This window comes from Mirounga angustirostris, unplaced genomic scaffold (assembly GCF_029215605.1).
Source record: "Mirounga angustirostris isolate CCGP_5_RB_7025 unplaced genomic scaffold, mMirAng1.0.hap1 SCAF_10, whole genome shotgun sequence".
NCBI lineage: Eukaryota > Metazoa > Chordata > Mammalia > Carnivora > Phocidae > Mirounga > Mirounga angustirostris.
This window is the reverse complement of record NW_026991718.1, coordinates 72,253,402-72,275,374: the sequence shown is the minus strand read 5'-3', so window position 1 is coordinate 72,275,374 and position 21,973 is coordinate 72,253,402. Positions and strand designations below refer to the sequence as shown.

Genomic DNA, 21,973 nt, shown 5'->3' with positions numbered 1-21,973 from the left:
GAGTTTCTAGTCCCCGACTTGCATACATTCAGGGAGCACAAGACATTCGGAGGCAAAACTAGACAGTGGGTGCTTAATAATTCACCACATTGCATGTAAAAATATCTCATTCCAATTAATAGCACATACTGATGCAAGGCACCCATAATATAAGCAGTGAGGCGAAGATCATTTTCTGTCTGCCTGAGAGAACACACCTGCCGTGATGAGCCCTATCCAGCAAAATGGCCTGAATGTTGGAGGGTCAAAGTGTTTGTTATTTGAACCCATCTTAGGGATGTGTTTGCATCTGAGGGGGTGCCTTGTTATCCGAAAAGCTAAAAGAGAATGACACCACTGGGACCAAGCAACCCAGCTCTGGACCCTCTGACTTGGGGAAAAGAACATACTTCTAGAACCTACCCATTTTTCGGTGAAGCAAGAAGTGGTAGGAAAACGTAACTGCCATTAACAGAAAACCCAACTCAAAATGGCTTAGACAACAACAACACAAGGTAGGCTGGCCCCAGCAATGGTTAACATAGCAGCTCGAGGCCCCAGTTCCTTCCACCTCTCTGCTCTGTTATCCTCATCACTGTTGCCAGCCTCTGGGAGCTAGATGCTCACGGTGGCCGTGGACACAGTATCCAGAAGTGTAAGAGACCATCTCCTCCTAGGAGTAAGAGATGAGAAACCTCCCCCTGGAGCACCCCCAGTGGACTTCCCCTTATATCTCATTGGCCAGGATGGGGTTACATAGCCATGCCTAAGCCCATCACAAACAAAAGGAATGGGACCACCATGACTGGCTGGAGCCAATCAGGACCCACCTTCTGAAGCTAAGGATGGGCCCAACCTGGGCTGAAGCAGGAGGCTGGGGGGTGGGGGTGGGGGTGGGGGTGGAGGGGGGCAGGGAGTGGATGCTTGAATTAAATCAAGTGTATTGGTGAGGAAGAAGCTACACTCCAGCTGAGAAGGCCAACCCCAGGAGCTGACATATGGCAGGCACCAGATGCTTACAGTCCTTTACTTTTAAGTGGCTTGCCAAAGGGCACAGGGCTCTAAGTCGCAGAGCCCGAACTCAAAACCCATAAAGAGGCAAGCAAGAGTGCTAAAGATACACTGGGCTTGTTCAGGTATCCGCCAGGACAGCCCCCAAGAGGAAGGGCCCTCCTTCTCTGGGAACGGGCTATTTTGTCATCCTGAAAGTGAGGGCCATTGCAATAGCTTTCTGGGGCAGGGGACCCCCCCTACTCCGTGGCGAACCCGCAAGTCCCACCTCTGCCAACATCCCGCCAGCCCAGCTCTCACACCACAGCTGTGTTTTTCCACCTCTTCTGTACAAAATAACTGCAAAAAGTCTGATGGTTTTTCCTCCGTCCGCATTTAATTTATGGCGACAATTACAAGCTTTCCTTCACTCTGTCCGCATGCCAACAGATATCTTTTGCAAGTCAGCAATGCTGCCATCCCAGCTCCTCTGGAACCCCCGCATTCTGAGATACGAGGCCCTGCCCACCACTCCCCGCCTGCCACCCCCGCCCGCAACTGGCTGGGTCTGGGCTGCCTGGGACGCATCAGAGTTGGCTGAGAAGCTGAATCATCTCTTTCAACAGAGACTCTGAAAGATAGGAGAGGCTCCTCTCCCTACCCAGCGTCCACATGGGATGGCTCAGGCAGCCAAGCGGGGGTGGGGGTGGGGTGGGGGACACTAGCTCCCCAATGAGATCTTCACCAAATGCTTCAGAGGGTTCCCATCTCTAAGATCAGACAAACCTCTGCGCCATGTGTGATTCGTACCCCTGCTTCACTTGTGCCCCCTTTTTGCCTCCCCTTCCTAAAATAGCCACTCTGGAGTCAGGGTCTCTGGGTTTGAATCCTGACTCTACTTCTTGAACAAGTGACTTGCCTCTCTGTGTCCCGGGTTCCTTCTGTAAAATGGGGCTAATGACAGTCCCTACCTTACAGAGCTCTTCTTGGATTGAGTAGGATTAAATGTAAACCCTTGGTTTAGTGTCTGACATATAGTTAGTGTTCTCTCCCTGTCAGTTGTTATTATTACTATTATTTGCGTTTCTTTTCTAATCTAGAGTAACTGTTACCTCTCACTGACCATCTCATGCTGCTGGGCACAACCCAGGTTGTCCCCACACGGCATCACAGTGATTCTCACAACCACCAGGGAAGACAACGCCCCTGTCTTGCAAATGAGCAAACCCAGGCCTAAGGAGCTAGGAGCTTGTCCAAGCTCTCGTAGCCAGGAAGTGAGAAAACAGAGACTGCAGCCCAGAGCCGCCACTTTTCCATGACACCAACTGCTTCGCAACTCCATTTTATCTGAGTAATACACATATATATTTCCAGGGGTGGGGGGGAGGGTGAATTTGGAGAGATTGGAGAAATCTGAGATGTGGGGAAAGAACATCACTCAATTAGGATACAATGCCACAGTTCCAGAGGTCACTGGGCATCCTGGACCTCCTCTAAGAAGGCAGGCACAGCAGAACCCTCTAGACCTCCCCCATCTGCCACCTGATTCTCCAGAATGAGCCTAAACAACTTGGTAAAAAGAAAATAGCCTCCAGGGCCTTCATGGAAGCAGTCTGCCAGACAAACAAAACAACAACAACAAAAAAACAAGCAAAAAAAAAAAAACAAAAATGAAAACAAAAATGAAAGAAAGAAAGAAAAAGAAAAAAGAAAAAAGCCTGGCAGGCATGTTAGGGCAGAGGGGATGTACAGATGTGGCCCTTGGCCCTGGGGAGGGAAAAAGTTCTCTCTGTCCCTTCCCACTGCCCTCTTAGGCCAATTCAAGGATGTCATTTGGGCCAATGTGCTAGTGGGTTGGGGTCACTGTGCCTATTTAAAAGACCTCGTGCCCTAGGGCCAGACCCCTTGCAGGCCAAGCCAGAGCGGTGTTGAGCCTGGGGCTCAGACCAAAGAGGACAGGCCCATGGATAGCTCCCCCTTCAAAGAAGTGTTTCTCTGTGTGTGCCCTCACCCCACTTGTTCCAAGTAGCCCCAGACAGCTCTTTCTCGCACCCTCTTCTTCCCTCAGCCCCACCTGCTCCATTCAGATAAGGTGAGCCTGCCTTTGTTCCTGGAAGGCCCCCCCGCCGGGGCCCCCACTCCTTCTGGGCTGGCCTCTGCTCATCTGAGACTCGGCTGTGGCTTTAGGGGGAAAGGGCCCTTGGGTCCAAGGCTCTGGGGCCTGACTCCCTAAGGAAAAAGGTCATTTGGTCTTGCTGCCTGAGTCCAGGGCCAAAGCTCCAGCCAGCAACAAAGTATCCTATTACTTCCCTTCACCTTTTTTCTGTGAGTGGCCAGGAGGTTGGGAATGATTTGAGTACTTCCAGGTCCTCTGATCTAACACCAAGGCCATCTCCATCTCGCCATGCCATCTAGAGTGGGTGGTGGGAGCTATACTGCTAAAAGAAAAAAGAAAAGAAAGAAAAGGGAGGGTCCGCTGTGTCCTTGAACCTCTGGAGATAAAAAGGCTGTGTCTTTGGCCCTCGGGAGTTTGCAGCTAGAAAGCCCATGCACGTCCTGACACGTGACCCCCAACCCCAATGGCATTTAGCTCCGTAGGGAGACAAGGCCAAGAGAACTGGAGGCTGGAGGACAGAGGATGGGGCAGGGGAGGGGGGAGCTGCTGCAGTGGAGAGGCGGAGAGGGAGAGTGTGTCTTGGGCCCCGTGGAGCTAACAGGCACCTGGACTTAGATCAGACCTTCTCCTGCCCTAGAACACCAGCTCTCCCAACAACAAGGCCGCTCTGACAAACCACCTGGGGGACACACAGAAGAGCACAGCATGACTTCAGACCTTTGGTCTTTGGGGTAAGGATGTGATAGCCAAGGTCAAGGTCCAGTTGGCCAGTGGGAATGGGTCCCAGGAGGGAGGTTGTGGCTGGGGACGGAGAATTGGGAGCAGAGACTAGACCTGCAGTAATGGGTGCCTACGTGGAGGGGGCGTGGGGGTGGACGGCACTCTGGAGAGAGGAGGGGAGGCCTCAGGGAACAGTGTTCTCAGGAAACCGCAGTTCCTGTTATATAAACTGGCTCCTCGCCTCCGAGAAACTTCCTTATTCTGACCTGCACGGTCTAGGTGCTGGCACCTTCCCCGTGCAGAGCATGAGGGGGCCTCGCCTCTGTGAAGATCTACTGCGGGCCCAGTGCTGCAGGATACTCACCTTGACCCCCCTGGCGGCAGAGGCTGTGTTCGCCTTGCACAGATGAGCACCCGGAGGTGACGGACAGAGGCCGAGCCCCGGACCACTCCTCAGAGGGCCTGGCTTCCTTTTCAAGTGGCACAGTCCCCAAACTGGGATTGCAGGGACCTGTCTTCTTGTCCCACCTGAGTCATTCACTACCTGGATGTGTTGAGGGGGAGGTGCGTGTACTTCTTGGGCCTCAGTTTCCCTGCATGTAAACAAGAATATTAGATCTCAGGGCCCCTCTCAACTTCAAGGTTCTAGAATTCCACTTTGGAACCAGCTGGTGCCACATTAATACTTGATGTGTATTCCTACCTCGATTTATGTTTGGGTGTCCTACAAGCTCCCACAGTAAGAAAGGGCAACCTTTCTCCCTCAGCAAGTCAGACCTTCCTGAGGAAAGGCCTGTGCCTTTCTAATGGGAGCTCAGTCTCCTTCTGCCTCTGAATTAAATTCAACTCACTAAACATTTTCTGGGCCATGCCATGTGCCTGGCTCTGTGCTAAGCATCACTGAGCTCAAGGAACTTCCCTCCAGGAATTCTTAGTCTAATAGGGGAGACAGACAAGAAAACCTCACTGAGATAAGGGTAAGAGAGCAGGTCAGGGAAGAAAACATTTTCCTGGGTCAAGGAGATCAGGGAAAGTTTCACAGAGGAGATGGCTCTACACTGGGTTTTGAAGGATGAATAGGAGTTCAACAGGCAAACCAACACGCAAACAAACAAACAAACAAACACCTGTAGGCAGAGGGGGAATAGACTATGCAAAGGCACAAAGGCAAAGTTAAGGACTTGTTGCTACAAGGGAAAAGCTCTAGAAGATAAGTTCCTGCTGGGGCTGGAGCCAGGCCTGAGAGAGCTGGACCGTCAGGCTGGGAATCCAGCTGCCCCCTCCTGCTCTGTGACCTCCGGGAAATACCACCACTTGTCCGTGCCTGTCTTCCCATCTGGGTAATGGGGGTACTAACGGCAGGGCTGTGGTGAAGACTTCCAGCTGCAGAGTCCCCGGAGCAGAGTCGAGTGCTAGCTAATAGTGAGTAGCTATCATTATCATTGGGTGCATTAGGCTTCCTTATGAAGTCTAGGCAGTCCTGCCCTTTGGCCCACCAGAGGGTCTGTGCAGGGGTGAAGACCATCCCCCTTCCCTGTAGATGCAAAGCCAGCCTCCCCTACTCACGGCCCAGTGTGTGTCTGATACTGACTGGATGAGATAAGGTAGAGGACAGTTTTGTGGGCATAGGTACCACTCTGAGGAAGAGTCAAATAGCTCTTTGCTGTAAATGTGCAGTTACAGGGGTGGGGGTGGGGAGTGCCAAAGCCTCGCCCTTGTGGCTGGTCCACTGCCCAATCCCTAGAGCCTGGTCTCTGTCCCCCAGGCCAACCCCTCTCCTGCCCCAGCCCTACCTTTGCCATCACCACACCTGAAGCCCCTCAGAGAATTGCGAGCCTGCCTCTGGGCACAGGGACGGGGGCACCCCTGGTCTGAGGCTAAGGAGGCCAGCCTTCTGCTCGGGCTGCCATGTTCTCCATTTTTCCCCCTCTGCTGTCCCTGTCCGCTGCAAGTTCAGTCTCCTGCCATGGTCCTCAGCAGTCAACATATAGCGTTTCTACCACCAGTATCCTAATTGTGTTCTCTTGCTTCCCACCCCAGGACACAGTTCTGAGTCTCTTCTATCAGCTTTGCCCCAGGAGGCGCTGTGCCCTATACCTCTTTCCCAATTCCTGGGGCTCCCGTCCATCTGCACCCTGCCCACCCTTCCTCAGCACAGGGGTCTGCTACCTTTCCTTTATTCCTCACTCCCCAGAAGCTGGCCTGCAGGAGACTACCTACTCCCAGGGTATTGGCCCTGGTTGACCATGCCTTGGGGAGGGTGAAGTCCAGTCTTTAGACCACTCCTGGGGTCTTGACATCAAGCCAAGAAAGCTGTAGGTAGGCCCTGGTTTTTAAATTATCTATAATTAATGTTGTTCATGTGATTTAGCACTTTTTCATTAAAGGCTCATTTATTCCTTGCAACAACCTGGCAGTTAGAGATAGGCCAGGTTGAAGGCTTCTCTTGTGAGTGGCCCCACTTGGGAGTCAAATGAAGTCCCAGACTTCTCTGCCCACCTAGGGTTCCCGTTGCCAAAGTTACTTAGCTGCTATGAAGGATGGGAAGGAGGATGGAACTTCCCCCATTTCAGACAAGAGATGCCCCGAAGGCATTGCCTGTGGCTACATCAAAGGTAAGGACCACACTTCCTCCAGGCTGGAACATCTCCCAGCAAGGCCCTGTCTTCCCTTCTCCAGATGCCTCAGCTGCTCCCTACAGAATTACACAAGAGCCCCTCAGCCACTGCTTTTTCTGGCTGACTGGTGGGCGGGGCAACCTAGGACTCATCTCCCCCTCTGTCTCCTTCTCTCAAATAAGGCCCTTTATTTGGTTCGAGGGATGACCTGACTGTGGGGCTCTGGGGCCCATCGGCTGGAGGAGTCACGGAGGGACAGATAGCGCAGCCACAAATCTGGCCAGACCCCCTCCCTCTGAACAGGCACCTCCTCCATGCCCAGAGATGAGCATGGCCGTGGCAGGGCTTACACAGTGCCAGGTGCCGGGCCTGCAGCTAAGCACAAGACGAGAGGGGACTCTGCCCTGTCTCCTCTCCTCCTCTGGTCAGCAGCTACCAGAATTTTCATCTCTGCTTGACCCCAGCCCAGCTTTTTCTTTTGTTCCTCCTCCCCATGAGGTCCTAAAGCTTGGAGAGACCAGGGTCGGAAGGAGATGTGAGTACAGGACCCCTTTGGCCAGCAGACGGGGTCTCCTTCCAAATCTGCTGTTTTGGGCTGCTCCCTCTGATCTCCTCCTCCTCTTGTCTAGATCAGTAGGTCTGAAGATAGGCTGTCCTTCAAAGCTAACCTCAGATCCCACCTCCTCAGGAAGACTTCCCTGATTCCTGCCATGGTGTTGCCCCCCCGCCCCTTCTCAGAATTCCTGGACAAATGGAATCTGTACCAGAAACCTGCTGCAAGCCATGCCCTCTGGTTGTGTGTGGAAGTCACTGGGGCTGTTCTCAAATGCTCTGGCTCTTTCTCCTCCTGGACACTTGGAAAGGGTATACATCCCCAGCCACCTGAATCCAGGTGGAGTTGTGTGACTTGCCATGTGAGTGGAAATGACAGGTGTCACTTCCAGCAAAACAGTTTTAAAGTCGATATGTGCTTTTCCATGACAACTGTCAAAGTTCCCAATAATGGCAGCCCGAGTCCCTGACTCATAGTAGACTGAGCCCCTACAGACCTATGATGACGTTGTTGTGAGCAAAAAATAAACTTTGTTGTTTATTTGTTGTTTTAAACCACTAAGACTTTTAGAGCTGTTTGCTACCGTAGCATAATCTAGCCCATCTTCGTTGGTACGTGGGATGAACAACCACTTGACCAGCTTGAGATACAGAATAAGTGCATGGTTCCTTATAGTTTTCATTCAAATTATAAAAACTTTTGATCCTTAAATCTGCTGGCTGGGCCGTGGGTCCTCAAGGTACATAGGGGACCTTCTCCAGAGTTGCTGTAGGCCATGGGGTTCATGCCAGGCTGGACTTGATCTCCTGGTTCTGAAGTTCTTTCATTACATAGACATCAGTCGAGAGCACGCTCGTCCCTCTTGATCAACCTGGCAAGCCCACTACTTTTGTCTCCTTTTATCCTTACAACGACTCTTATGTCAGAGATATCTTACTCCTTCCATGCCGCTGGGTCTCAGTCCCAGGACTACCTGGTATACCCTGATTTGTTTCAGTAACTTAAACCCTCAGAGAGAAGGGCTCAAGAGCAGATCCTCACTCTCCTAAAAGGGCCACAGGCTCAGTTTGCACAATTAGCCACTGCGGCCCTACCCCCGTAGCCACCCCCACTTCATCAAGCAACTGCCAAGCTCCTTCTCTCTCTGGCCACAGCTCAGCTCCGTGTGCCCACAGGGCTGGACTCAGGCCCAGATGGAGCAAAATACCCGGCCACACCTTCTCCCAGAACCACACGTGACAACTGCCCTCACACGTGGGTATCTGGCTGCCCAGAACCGTGCCAGCCTGCTCTAGGATGCAGCAACGACTTTCCTAAAGGGAAGCTTGGCCCCTGATGGCCGCCTTCCCCTGCACCTCCAGCCCAGGATAAGAATTTAAAGCCCTCCTTCCCGAGGCACTCTACCTGGGACTCTTGGCTCCTGGCTAAACAGCCAGCCTGTGGCATGTCCCCATCACCCTTGAACATCACAGGGCCCACAGTGAATGTGGGATAGACACTGATGGTGGGGAAGGAGTCTGATCGCCTGGAGCCAGGCTCTCGGACACAGCTGGAGAGACTCAGGCTGCCAGCAAGGCCAGGGCAGCTTCTCCCGCAGTCTCCGGCCAAGAGCCGGGGCCAGGTGAAGAGGAAGGTGAGGGTGCGGCAGAGGGGAAAGGGGGCTGGCAGGGGCCAGCAATGCTACTGTGCCCAAGATGGTGGTAGGATGTGGCCCCAAACAGACCAGGACCCTCTCTGGCCCTTCCTTTCAACTGGAAATTTCTGTCCCTCCACCCCCCACCCCCCACAGAGATATTCCTCCCCACCCCACCCCCAACACACCAACTTCACTTTGCACAACCAGCGGATTCCTGAAAGGGTGCCAGGAAATTGGGTTTTGGGAAATCATACCCTGTTCTGAATGCCCAGTGGGGAATGCTGTGTTGAAATACATCTTCTGTAAATCGTTTCATAAAGTAACACCCCACCGTCACCCCCACAGCACAGGCCAGGTGAGCTTCCCTAGGGTGCTCCTCTGCCTCCTAAAATCATGAGCTGCTCCCCACCGGGCTCACTCGGGACGGGGGTGCAGGCCAGGCTTGGGGGACCCTCCATCTCAGAGAACATAAAGGACAAATAATGAGCCGTTTGCCCTTTGCCGGCAGGACCTTAGGCCCCACAGCGCTGTGAGTCACAGGCAATGAGTCACGGTGCATTGTGTGCGCTGATGATCCTGGGAGGAAGCAGTCAGACTGCAGAAGCTGACTTTTCTCCTCTTGCTCTGGGTCTGTGAGGTTCCGTGTGTGCGTGCCTGTGTGGACGCGTGCGCCTCGACCCCCCTGAGTGCATGCAGGGCAGCACGTACCTGGAAAATTGCAATTTCCCAACACATCTGGGCTAAGAATGTCCTTCAATCACAAGATTGTGTCTTAACGCTCGCAGGGCCGTGGGCTGTACAGGCATCAGCCTCTGGAACCACCCCTTAGTGGTACAGGGGGCATGTGGGCCCTGTCCCCTCAACACTGCACCCACCCTCCTTCTGGGAACTGCCCTCTGCCCAGCATGGGTCGACTTTGTCCAAACAGGTGCCCCCAGCTCCTGCCCCCCGACGCAATGCCCAAAGCCAGGAGTGGACCCAGGACTCGGGAAGTGGGAATGCAGACAGAGATTCCAGCTTCGGTCCTGTTGTCTCCCTTACCAGAAGCCTAGCTGGGGCAGTGAGTGGCTGTGTTCCCCACCCTATAGGCTGGAAAGCGGAGAAAGCGGCTGCTGGAGAGGAGGAACCAGGTGCCCCGAGCAGCCAAGAGGAGGGGTGGCTTTCTGAGACACACAGCCCTTCGGTGCCTCTGCCCCACACAGGCCACTTCCCCAGGCCGATGCCTGGCGCCTACCCGCACCTGTCCTCACCCTACAAGGCCAGCTCAGGGTCACCTCCTCAGCGAGGCCTTTCCCGAGTCCCCCAAGCAGGGCACTCCCTTCCTACTCTGAGACACCCCTTCTCTTCCAATGGGTGGTTTTGTTCTCCCCACCCCAACTGCACTCCTTATGGGCAAGAACAGTGGCTCATTTATCTCTGCACACCTAGCTTACTGCGTCGCACATAACAGGGGTGTCCCAAGGCCAGGGTTGACCTTGACTCTCTCAGTTCCCACAAGTGAGTGAAAAGAGCGGGGTTTAACCTTGGTGTCTTCTGCCTCTAGGAAGCCTGAATTCTCCTCGGCTTATAGGGTTGAGAGCAGCCGGTCTCCTTCATATGCCTGCTCCCACCCTACCCTGGGGAAACTGAGGCAGGGAAGTGTCTGTTTTCTGATCCGGGAAGCGTTCTGAAGAACAAGAACCCTGCAAGTTGATGGGCTTGTTTCTGAATTGGTCCTGGGGTGTTTGGCCATCAGTAACTAACGTCCCTTGGGGCTGGCTTCAGGGAGCTCCATTTAAGGAATCAATGGTGTCTTTTTTTTATTTTTTTGAGAGAGAGCACAGAGGGTCAGAGGGAGAGGGAGAGAGAATCTTAAGCAGACTCTACACCCAGTGCAGAACCCAACACGGGGCTTGATCTCACGACTGAGATCATGACCTGAGCCAAATCAAGTCAGACGCTTAACCAACTGAGCCACCCCCGGTGCCCCAGGAATCATTGGTGTCTTAAACCGAGGATGAGGGTCTTAGAAATCTCTCGCATCATTTTCTACACACATGTGGGTACCTACACACTTTTACAAATATGAAATTGAACTGTAGATCCACTCTTTTGTAACCTGTTATTTTCATTCAACAATATACTGCAAACATTTTTTCGTGCTAATAAGCTTAGATCTAAAACTTCATTTATTGTTGGTAGTGTTCCCACCCTAAGGATGTGTCAGGGTTAGATGCATGTTGGACATTTAGCTTATCTGCCATTTTTACATTGGAAATAACACTATGAATGAGTACCCTTGTACATGCATCCTGACTGATAATCTACACCAGATAAGTTATTTACAACAGCATTGTTGCACTAAAGGGTAGGCATTAGGGTTTTTATTTTTTTATTTTTTAAAAGATTTTATTTATTTATTTGAGACAGAGAGAATGAGAGAGAGCACATGAGACGGGGGAGGGCCAGAGGGAGAAGCAGACTCCCTGCCGAGCAGGGAGCCCGATGCGGGACTCCACCCAGGGACTCCAGGATCATGACCTGAGCCGAAGGCAGTCGCTTAACCAACTGAGCCACCCAGGCGCCCCAGGCATTAGGGTTTTTAAAGTTTTCTGTTGCATAACACCCAACTGCTCTCCAAGAAAAGGTTGTACCAATGAAACGCCCCCTCTCCAGCAGTCTTTAAGAGTGATATTCCCTCACACCTTACCACTCCCATGATTCTGCAAATGGTTTTCAAAGAGTCAATCAGCCATAAGAAATCAATTTTTCCCTTCCCTGCTTAAAATATGGCTTCACAGCAATCAGTCATAAGAAATAAATTCTTCCTGGGGCTCCTGGGTGGCTCAGTCAGTTGAGTGTCTGACTCTTGATTTCAGCTCAGGTCATGATCTCAGGGTCATGAGATTGAGCCCCATGCCAGCCTCCTTGCTCAGTGGGGAGTCTGCTTAAGATTCTCTCTCTCCCTCTGCCACTCCCCCTGCTTGTGCATGCACTCTCTCTCTCTCATTCTAAAATAAATAAAATCTTTAAAAGAAAGAAAGAAAAGAAAGAAAGAAAGAAAGAAAGAAAGAAAGAAAGAAAGAAAGAAAGAAAGAAAGAAAGAAATTCTTCCCTTCCCTGCTTAAAATATAGCTTCACAGGAGAAAATCCAAACTCACTGGAGAGGGCCTGACACCTATCCGACAGCTTCTACCATATGCCAGGCATGAGACATGATCATTCTCATTTAATCCCACAAAGTAGACACTACTGTTCCCATCTGACAGAAGAGCAAGTGAAAGTTCAGAGAAGTTGGGTGACTTGGCTAAGATCGTATAGCCAGAAGTGGCCAGAGTCAGGCTCTGACCCTAGGTCTGAGGACAAGGCCCATGACCTCCCTCCTTATGGCTCCTGGAGACACAGAACAATGTGGCCCTGACCCAGACCTTCCAGCCTCATCCCATCCTTGCCCTGGTCAAGTCCCCTCCAAAGGGGATACACCCTATGTTAGCACTGCAAGATGGTGGAATCAGGGATGTTTTTTTATTGCTTATCTGTACTTTCTACTACAGCAACATTTTACTCATTTAATAAAGAAACAGATGATTTTTTTTAATTAAAACAAAATTCATTGTCAAGATTCTCTTGAAGAAGAGTCCCCACCAATGTCCCCAAACACACACACACACACATATGCATGCATGCACACTCACACGCTTACACGCTGTGATAACCTGGGGTTGGTGGGCCACAGGCTGTTGGTGAGAGGGAGCACAGCATCTCAGGAGCATCTTGTGACCTTCCAAGGGGAAGCTGGGGCCACGCTCACCCACAGTCAAGTCTCCCAAAAGAGGACACTGGCCTTTGAGGACAACCCAGAGCTACTGCTGGCCTTTCTCTCCCCTAGAGACCTAACCTCCACCAACTCAGGCCAGCTGTCTCTGGCACAGACCCTCAACCAGCCAGGCCCTGGGGAAACAGCTGGACCCAAATGACTCCAGCGACTGCAGCTAAATGGCCAGGCCTCCCAAAATAAGCAAAGGGAAGCTGAGGGAGCCAAGAGTGCCAGCATCAACGAGGGAGTCAGTTGAGGGCAGCAAGTGGGGGCCAGGGCCTGGGAACATGTTGCTCAGGGGGAGCCAGGAAAGCAGCAGCAAGGGCTGGTCTAAGAAAAGGGTAGAAATAGGGACCTTCCCCACTATACCCACATCCACACACATATACCAGAACATACTCTTTCTGGGACTCACGCAATGTATTTAAGACTTATAGAGGACATACTGGATGGATGGATGGATGGATGGATGGATGGATGGATGGATGGATGGATGGATGGTTGGACAGATGGATGGATGGATGGATGGAGGGATGAATGGATGGATGGATGGCTCAACAAATCAATGAATGCATATAATGATGGATAATGAGTAAATATGTTTGGTTCCTTTGGAGGTCAATAATACCAAGGTGAATCAAGATCACAAAGATGGGGCGCCTGGGTGGCTCAGTTGGTTAAGCGACTGCCTTCGGCTCAGGTCATGATCCTGGAGTCCTGGGATCGAGTCCCGCATTGGGCTCCCTGCTCGGCAGGGAGTCTGCTTCTCCCTCTGACCCTCCTCCCTCTCATGCTCTCTGTCTCTCATTCTCTCTCTCGCAAATAAATAAAATCTTTTAAAAAAAAAAATCACAAAGATGTTCATACTCATGTAGTCCTTAATCCCATTCTTGAGAATTTGCTCTAAGAAAATAATTCAGAGGAAGAAAATAGCTCTAACCCCAAAAGATTGCAGCAGCATTGCTTCTAATATAGCAAACCAGAATGGCCTAAGTGAGCAATGACCCGAGGCTGATGAGTAAATTAATGGTAAAATGTTATATTATGCAGCTATTCAAAAGATAACCAGGATGACAGTGTAAAAATAGGTAACCATATTCCTGAAATAATATTAAGTGAGAGAAGAATTTAAAATGTGTAGGTTTGCAAAGCCATACTAGAAGTCAGGAGGGGGCGATGGACTCTGAAAAACAAACTGAGGGTTCTAGAGGGGAGGGGGGTGGGAGGATGGGTTAGCCTGGTGGTGGGTATTGAGGTGGGCACATTCTGCATGGAGCACTGGGTGTTATGCACAAACAGTGAATCATGGAACACTTCATCTAAAACTAATGATGTAATGTATGGGGATTAACATAAGAATAAAAAAAAAAGAAGTCAGGAGGGGGGCACCTGGGTGACTCGGTTAAGTGGCCGACTCTTGATTTCGGCTCAGGTCATGATCTCGGGGTCCTGGGATCAAGCCCCGTGTTGGGCTCTGCACTCAGCAGGGAGTCTGCTCAGGGATTCTCTCCTCCCCCTCTGCCCCCTCCCGCCAAATAAATAAATAAATCTTGAAAAAAAAAAGTCAGGAGGAAAGGTATTTTGGTGACCAGAACAGCACAGGTTGGGACATTAGATCTGTATTGCAACCCACTTGCATCTCAGGCAGGTCATTTAATGTCGTTAGCCCCACTTCCCATATCCCGGAAGTGCGAACAATAAGCAAACCCCATCTTCTGGATGGGAGGACTGCATTAGCTCTTATATGTGAGGGTGCTTCGTAAACTGTAAAGCTCATCACATGCTAGTCAAAATTATGTATGGCTCTGGGTTGAGATTAGAAGGAAAACAAAACAGAGTGGGGGGGGTTAGAACTGGAACACATGTAAATTAAAACAAAAATAATACAATATTTCACCCAGATCAGATTTCACCACACAAATATACAAAGAGTACTCACGAAATGCCCTCAGCACGTGATGAGATTGAAACCTGAACCCTGTCTCTGTTGCCCACCTTGATGAGGCAGACCTGGGCCAGGGACAGAGTAGAATTGTGGGAGGAGCATCTGGAGACACGGGCTCTACAGCAGCCCCACCCCCACCCCACGCCCCCCGGGCCCGGACCGAGAAATCCAGAATCCACATTCATGGAGCATGGAGTAGCTGTGAGCAAGGGCAGCTTCGTGGACCTAAGACGACAGCAGCCCTCGGGCGGGACTGGGCGCTCCGAGAGAACAGGGCGTCCTGGCAGGTAAAGGGGATGGGCCCACGGGCCCCCAGCGTGTCAGCCTCGGCCCCAGCTCACAGCCGTGTGGAATTCAGCTCCCGGGGTCTGCTTGGCTCCCGCCGCAGGTAAGATTGAGTTTGTGCGAGCGTGTGGGGCCCGCGGGGGAAGGGCGGTCACCAGGTTTTCAAATTCCGTGACCCCCAAGAAGTGAATGCAGTCGCCTCGTTTTGCAGATGAGGAGGCAGAAGCCGTTCCGAACTTCTGCTTCGAGGCCGGCCCGCTGGGTACAGTCTGGGGAAGCAGGGCCAGGGGTTGGGAGGAGCAGTTCTCCAGGGACCCGGCTCCCCGCTGACTCACTGGGCCTGGGGGGCCACTTCGCAGCCTCCGTTCCTCCCTGCCGGAGACTATGACTTAATTCCCCGTGGGCGATGCCACCAGGAGCACTAGGAGATGGGACATGACTGTGACACAGAAGCTAAAAGCCTCCATTACCCTTCATGACAGGAACATAGGACATTTTTATGAAAAGAGAAATTGTTGCCTCGTAAATCTCAGCCTGAGCGGCTGGTGACCATGGTTACATCCAGAGGCAGCCTCGCAGAGGCGGGGGATCACCCTGAGCCTCTCACCAGCTCATTAAGCCTCAGGACAGTGTTCTGGGGGAGCTCTTAGGGGTCAGCCAGGATTAGGCCAGGGCAGGAAGCAGGAAGGGCCAGAGTTCAGGTACATCTCTGGCTCCCAGCCTTGGCTTTTGGTGAGGAAAGGAGGGGGTGGGGGGCCTGTTTTAAAAGGTCCGGCTGCCCGGGGCCACCCCCAGAGGTTCTGATGTAATTGGTCTGGGTGGAGCCTGGGCGCTGGGAGCTTTAAAAACCCTCTAGGTGATTCTGATGTACAGCCAAGGTTGAGAGCCAAATTGACTTTGCCCTGCCCTGCCAATCAATGAATCCAATGGCAAGCTTTCAGCAACAGCAAGTTGGTGGGGGAACCAGAAATAGAACACAGTTTCTGCCCAGGCTCATTTACACGAAGCCATAGTGTTGACCTTCCACCCCATGGGCAACAGATCCCTGGGAGGAGGTGTGCAGGATAGGGTACCTTGCAGCTGGCTCCGTTTGGGGGCTCCCACTGATGCACACAACCAGTGCCCTTCTATGCTGTTGTCACACACGCAGGCAGCCTCTTGGTCTGCTTTCTTGTTCCTCTGCCCTTCCCCACATGTCGATAGTGCCACAGACCCAGCTGTCCAAAGATCCCCTGTCATTCTCCTTACAAACATTTGCTGGCCACCTCAGGCATAGAACGAGCACCAGGGCTGCACGGGCAGGGGGCTACGAGGAAGCCGGGACATAGGAGTCAACAAGGCTCCGTCAAGGACACAGCAGTACTTACCACTTAACAAGTGGAATCCATTCATTTGACGAACTACCTCAGGAGGGTGTGAGCAGAGGCTCAGAAGAGCCTCTAGCAAATCCCGTTCTTCCAACAAAATCACAGGCAGATTCCACAGCTTTCTATCTACTCTTGAGTATTAATAAATAATCCCATATTCCGTAATAAAAAGGTCTAGTTCAATTGACTATCAAAACCCCAAACTCTCACCCAATTTAGATGTCTCTCCTCCCCTCTGCCTGGGTCAGCTCAAGCCCTGAGGTGGCTCAGGGTTCTCAGGTGTGTCTGGTATTCCACACTGACTCTCAGGGAAGATTCCGTGCTCGGAGAGACTCCCCATGGCTGGGTGTCCCTGGAACTGACAATGTCTCCTTCTAAAGATTTTATTTATTTGACAGAGAGCAAGAGAGCACAAGTAGGCAGAGCAGCAGGCCGAGGGAGAGGGAGAAGCAGGCTTCCCACTGAGCAGGGAGACACGGGGCTCGGTCCCAGGACCCTGAGATCATGACCTGAGCTGAAGGCAGACGCTTAACCGACTGAGCCACCCAGGTGCCCCACAATGTCTCCTAAAATGACAAAACAGCATAAGCCCTATTCAACATTTGGCTACTTACTCAATATTCAAATTTCTGTGGGTTGTTGATGTTTGTTTTAAGGATATGAATTTTCATCAGAGTACAACTTATTTTTTTTACATTAACATTTGTTGCTTTCCCTACCCTTCAATAATGATAAAAGTCAGGGTAGTGACAATGAGCCCTGCTTAAGATTCTCTCTCTCCCTCTCCTTCTGCCGCTCCTCCCACTCATGCTCTCTCTCTAAATAAATAAAATCTTTAAAAAAAAAAAAAGTAATATACGCTCATTGGACAACAACTCATACAGCCCAGAAACGCATTCAGTAATTCATTCAATGAATATTTATCCGGTGCTTTCTGCATACCTGGCACTGTAGATACATCAAGAAACACATTAGATACAGACCCTGCACTCCGAGAGCTTACAGCTCACCAGGGTGTCAGAGAGAAACTAATAATTATGATGCCACTTGATGCAGAAAGAAAAAACACAAATCACCCACCATCTCAAAGCCCAGAGATTTCCATGGTTCCCATTTTAGTACATGACTTTCTGGTCTCAGCATATTATTAATATACTTAGCATTACATTGTGAATATTTTCACATATCAGTGAATATTTTTCAGCCAAATTATTTTAGTATTTCAAAATGTGAATGAATCCCAAATTTGTTAGTCACAGAATCTTTAAAGCTGCAAGAGTCCTTAACAGGCTTCTATTCTATGGGTGTGTGAAATGGGTATAAAAATCAGGAAATGGTGGGAATGATGAATGGTAGAAGCACAACCCTTCTGATGGCTTACACATTGTGGGAAGGGAAGAGAAGGGGAGGGGAGGGGAGTGGGAGGGGAAGGAGAAGAGAGGGGCAGCGGAGGGGAAGGAGAGTCAAAACCCTGTGCTGGCTAGACCATCTGTGCAAGAGTCAGCCCCAGCTCTCCATGTGAAAAGCCGACCCCCCGCCCCCCCCCCGCACTGAGAGATGTTGGAGACCCAGAGGGCTGTGTGCCCAGGTGGCCGGTGGATGATGTGATCAGGACAGCTGATCATGACCATCATGCTGCACCATCTCCAGAAACCAGTAGACAGGTCTCCTCTGCTCCCTCTAGATTCCTGAATTATTTGAATAATTGCTTCTATCTTTTCAGCAAAACCCAAGACTGAGGGAATCAACTTTGGAAGCTAACTTTTTCCTTTTTTTAAGGGAAGATATTGTACTCCTTGGAGCTGCGAGGCTGGACTTTTTAACACTTTCTTAATTCGAAGGCTGAATTTGGCTCAAACCCCCTTCTCTCAACTGCAGCCAACCTGCTGCTGAATTTCAACTTTATTTAAACTTTGGAAAAGTCTGGTGCATGTCTTTAGTTGGGAGAGGTTTTTTTCCTTCCTTTTAATCAGCTCGTAAGTCAATAAGCAGCATGAGCAATAAAGTTCATACTTGGGAGAAACCAAAGACTAAATCACCATCCGCATTCACACCCAGGGTGGACGGTCTCAGCTTTCAAGAATTTAGTGTTTGTCTTGGAGAAAACCACAAGCCTCACTGCAGCCAGGGGAAAGAAAGAAAGAAATGCCACCTCAGCCCTGAGCTCTGCTTCCCCTGCACACACAGGAAGGATGGTAGAGGAATCATAATGCAGTCAAGAAACACAGTCAGGGGGAACATCTGGGCGGTTTTGCTAGTTTGAGGGCTTGGAGCCGAGCATTGCCTTCCATGTGTTTGTGTAAGTGAATTCACGACACCATCTGCCGATGGCACCTTCTGTGACTTTGCTTGGTCATCACTCCCAAGCGATTCCCTTGAGGGTGTTTAAGTTTTCCAACTAAACTTTAAGATTTGGGCAGGAAACTTGTGGAGCTTGGGGTTGTTTCAATCTTACCCACCCACCCAGAGCTCTTCACACAGGCTCCGCTGTGATGACAAGAGGGGAGGGGGAGGACGTAGAAAGTTGTGGTTCCTGCCTCACTTATAAGTCACATGACACTTAGCTTCTCTGAGTCTTGGTTTCCCCATCTGAAAAATGGGGATAGCAGTGTCTGCCTTGGGACGTTATGCCACATTAAATACAGTTTGTTAAACTGTAGAGGGTTCTATAGTTATTTATTATTATCCTTACTGTTCAGTGCTAATTATCCACATGGAGACTTGAATTGTATCACAAAGAACATTCGTTTCATTCTCTTCCTGGCAAGTTCCCCAGAAGAAAACATTATAGGACACTTCCGGAGCAAAAGAATAAACTGCAAATTGATAGAGCATAGCACTGGGCTAGATGCTTTCTCATGGAGACTCATTGTTCCACTGCAGCGCTGCGCGGTGAGAAATATTATTGTCCCCTTTTAGATGGGAAGACAGAGGCTCAGAATGATTTTCAGTGATGTCCTTCCTCAAGGTCACCCTGAGGCCACCCAGCTAAGGAGAAGTCCCACTGGTGTGCTGGTAAACTGACTCTGAAGGAAAAAAAAGACGCCTTGGCTGGTAGGGCTTGCCGATGACCGTGGTGTAGGTCATCCATGCCACCATGGCTCTGCCACCATGACACCATGATTACTTTCACACGAGCCAGGATTAGCCAGCTTCAGCACACTACTTGACCAATCGCATCCGGAAGCTAACTCCACTTTCCCAGTTTCAGGTAAGGATCATTTCCTGCACCCGCGACGGACACGCTGCCCATAAGCAGAGAATTCTCCGGCACTAGGGAGGAACGAGGGCTGGCTGAGTCAGCTGGGGCTCCACTCCCACACCCACCCAACCAGACCCTCTGGGGCAGGGCCTGGAAACCTGCATTCTAAACACGGACCTGTATGTGCCCTGGAGTTTGGAGACTGCCCAGCCCTCAGCTGCCAAGGTGATCAGTCCAGTCACCCCAAAGGCCCCCCCACGCCTGTCTCCCAAAGGCAGTGGGAGCCCACATATCTGAGGAGAGAGACAACAGCATCCCCTGTGACCTGGACTAGGATTCTGGCCTGGGTGTCCGTGCAGGGGCTGAATCATGGTGGTGAGCTCATGGCTGTGTCTTTATGATTATCTGTTTTCACCAAATCTAAGATTCCACTGATTGCAAGCCACACCATTATTTCATTTACCACCAAGAAAGAAAAAGTGATGCCAAATTATTTTAAAATATGAAAAAGTACATTTTAAAAAGATTTTATTTATTTGAGAGAGAGAGCAAGAGGGCACAAGCGGTGGGAAGAGGCAGAGGGAGAGGGAGAAGTAGACTCCCCACTGAGCAGGGAGCCCAACTCAGGGCTCAATACCAGGACCCCGGGATCATGACCTGAGCCAAAGGCAGACGCTTAACCAACTGAGCCACCCAGGCGCCCCAAAAAAGTACATTTTAGAATCAATGAAATATGATCTACGCGGTATACGTACATTCACACACACATTCCACTTCACAACAGTTCATTCAATAGTTTGTTCTTTGACAGTGAGGTCAGGTCTCACTCTTTATTTTTGTCCTCTGCGATCCATCAGGCTTGGTTGAATGAATACATGCCTAGCAGCATATCATTATCCTCAATTTATTGATCAGTTATCAGTAAACGCCCCAGGCTCTGCACCAAGCATGTTACATTTAATCTTCACAACAGTACTATGAAATAGGCACCAGATTTTTCCCACTTTACAGAGGAGGTCACTGAGTATCTGAGAAGGTCACATAACTCCTAAGAATCCCGCCAGCAACAGAAACGCCAGGTCTGCGACTCAGACCTGACTCCATTCACAATTCCAGCTCCTCGAAGATGCTAAAAAATGTTCACCGAGGGGCGACTAGGTGACTCGGTCAGTTAAGTGTCCGACTCTTGATTTCGGCTCAGGTCGTGATCTCAGAGTCATGAGATCAAGCACCATGTTGGGCACTCTCTCTCTCTCTCAAAAAAAAAAAAAAAAAAAAAAAACACTGAACCGAACTGTAGAGCGCTCCTACCTTAGTCTGTTCCTCAAGGCTTGACAATAAATAAACCAATTTGATTTCTCTTTGGTGCTTATGCTGCAAAAGGATGGGTAACATTTTTAAAAGCAACTTCTGTTGGGGTTTCAGCTTTCTCAGACTTTTTGAAGAGAAACAGGCAGGTGGATTTCCGGAGCTTTGGTAACATCTGGAGGGTTTGCTGGAATCAAACCTTTAGGATTAATGTGAGGATGTAAACTCCAGGGTGCAAGGCACTGACAGAGCTCCCCCCCCACCCCTCCCTTGGGGTTTGGTTCTTGCAATCCACCGTTTTCCAAACCCAGTTGTCTTATCAGCCCCCATGCCTCTCCACCCCCACCCCCCTGCTGCTACCACCTTGGGCAGCCTTGCCTCCCTGGAGAGCCATCCTAATGAGAGTGTGGGGAAATCCCTGTGCTCCTTGGCTCAGCTGCAACCAGGCGGGCATCCTTCGGAAGGCATTTGTATTAGGAGAAGAAAGCACGGGGGGACAGAGGTTGGAAAAGCCTCGCTGCTTCACCAAGGTGTAGGCACCCACTGCCTCGGCCGGTTCAGAGTTTACTGGGTCCGCAGCGCCACCACGGCCCCTTCTCCTCCCGGGCATCTTTTCCAGGGTTTGGGGCCAGCTTAATCATGCCTTTCCCCGAAGTAGTTCAGTCTACGCCGGTTTTACTCTTTTCAAGCTCTCACTTCTTTTGAACGGTTTTGCTCTTGTTTATAGTGTGCGCGCACGTGTGTTTTTGTCATTGTTGTATGTGAGCGTTCTGTGGGGGTGTTCTGGTGGCCATTGGATACAGGGAGATTTGAAGAGGAACCAGCCCATCTTTCTGCCCAGGTGAAGGATCCCATGGAAGGGAGGGAAGGTGCCATCCGATTAAAGAGATCCTGTGATTCGGCTCTGCCACTCTGCTGGCAGCCAGCCTGCCTCTTGAATTTGATGATTAAAAGGCTGTTGTGTTCTACCTTAGAGCACAGTGGTTGACTCCACACAGAAGCCCTGTGTGTCCCCGCCAATTTCAGCAACCCAAACACCACCTACTCGAAGGTCTCACCAAACCTGATTGGTCTACTAAGAGCATGGGCAATACTTTAAGGGCTAGCTTAAGGTCTACTTCTTACTAGCATCGTTAATTATATGTTCCTTAGTGTTTACATTTTGAAAATTATTTAACAGCAATACGATAGAGCAGTTTGTGTAAAGAACATTTCCTATAGACCGTCATTCTTCAATTGCACCCCAACTTCTGATTTCATGTTTGTGTGTTGCCTTTGGGTTTCATCCGCATAGAAATTTTAGCTTCACTGCGATCAGTCTGTTGTAACTTAAATGTTCCAGGTGGAGTGAACAGCTCAGTGAGAACATTACTGCTCACACCAGCAATGCTTCTCTGTTCCTAAACCTTTCCATTCCCCCAAAGACCCAGCTGCTCTTTCCCTCCATTCTTAGTATGT

The 21,973-nt window shown here is 50.5% G+C and overlaps 1 long non-coding RNA gene across 1 annotated transcript in view; it reads right to left on the bottom strand.

The window, feature by feature from the left end:
* LOC123850516 (uncharacterized) overlaps window positions 1–20,733 on the bottom strand; it is a 50,554-nt gene extending 29,821 nt beyond the window's left edge. Inside the window, exon 1 of the long non-coding RNA XR_010405710.1 lies at window positions 20,519–20,733. This is a non-coding gene — a long non-coding RNA (uncharacterized LOC123850516). The remainder of the gene's footprint in view (window positions 1–20,518) is intronic.
* Between the last annotated feature and the right edge of the window lie 1,240 nt (window positions 20,734–21,973).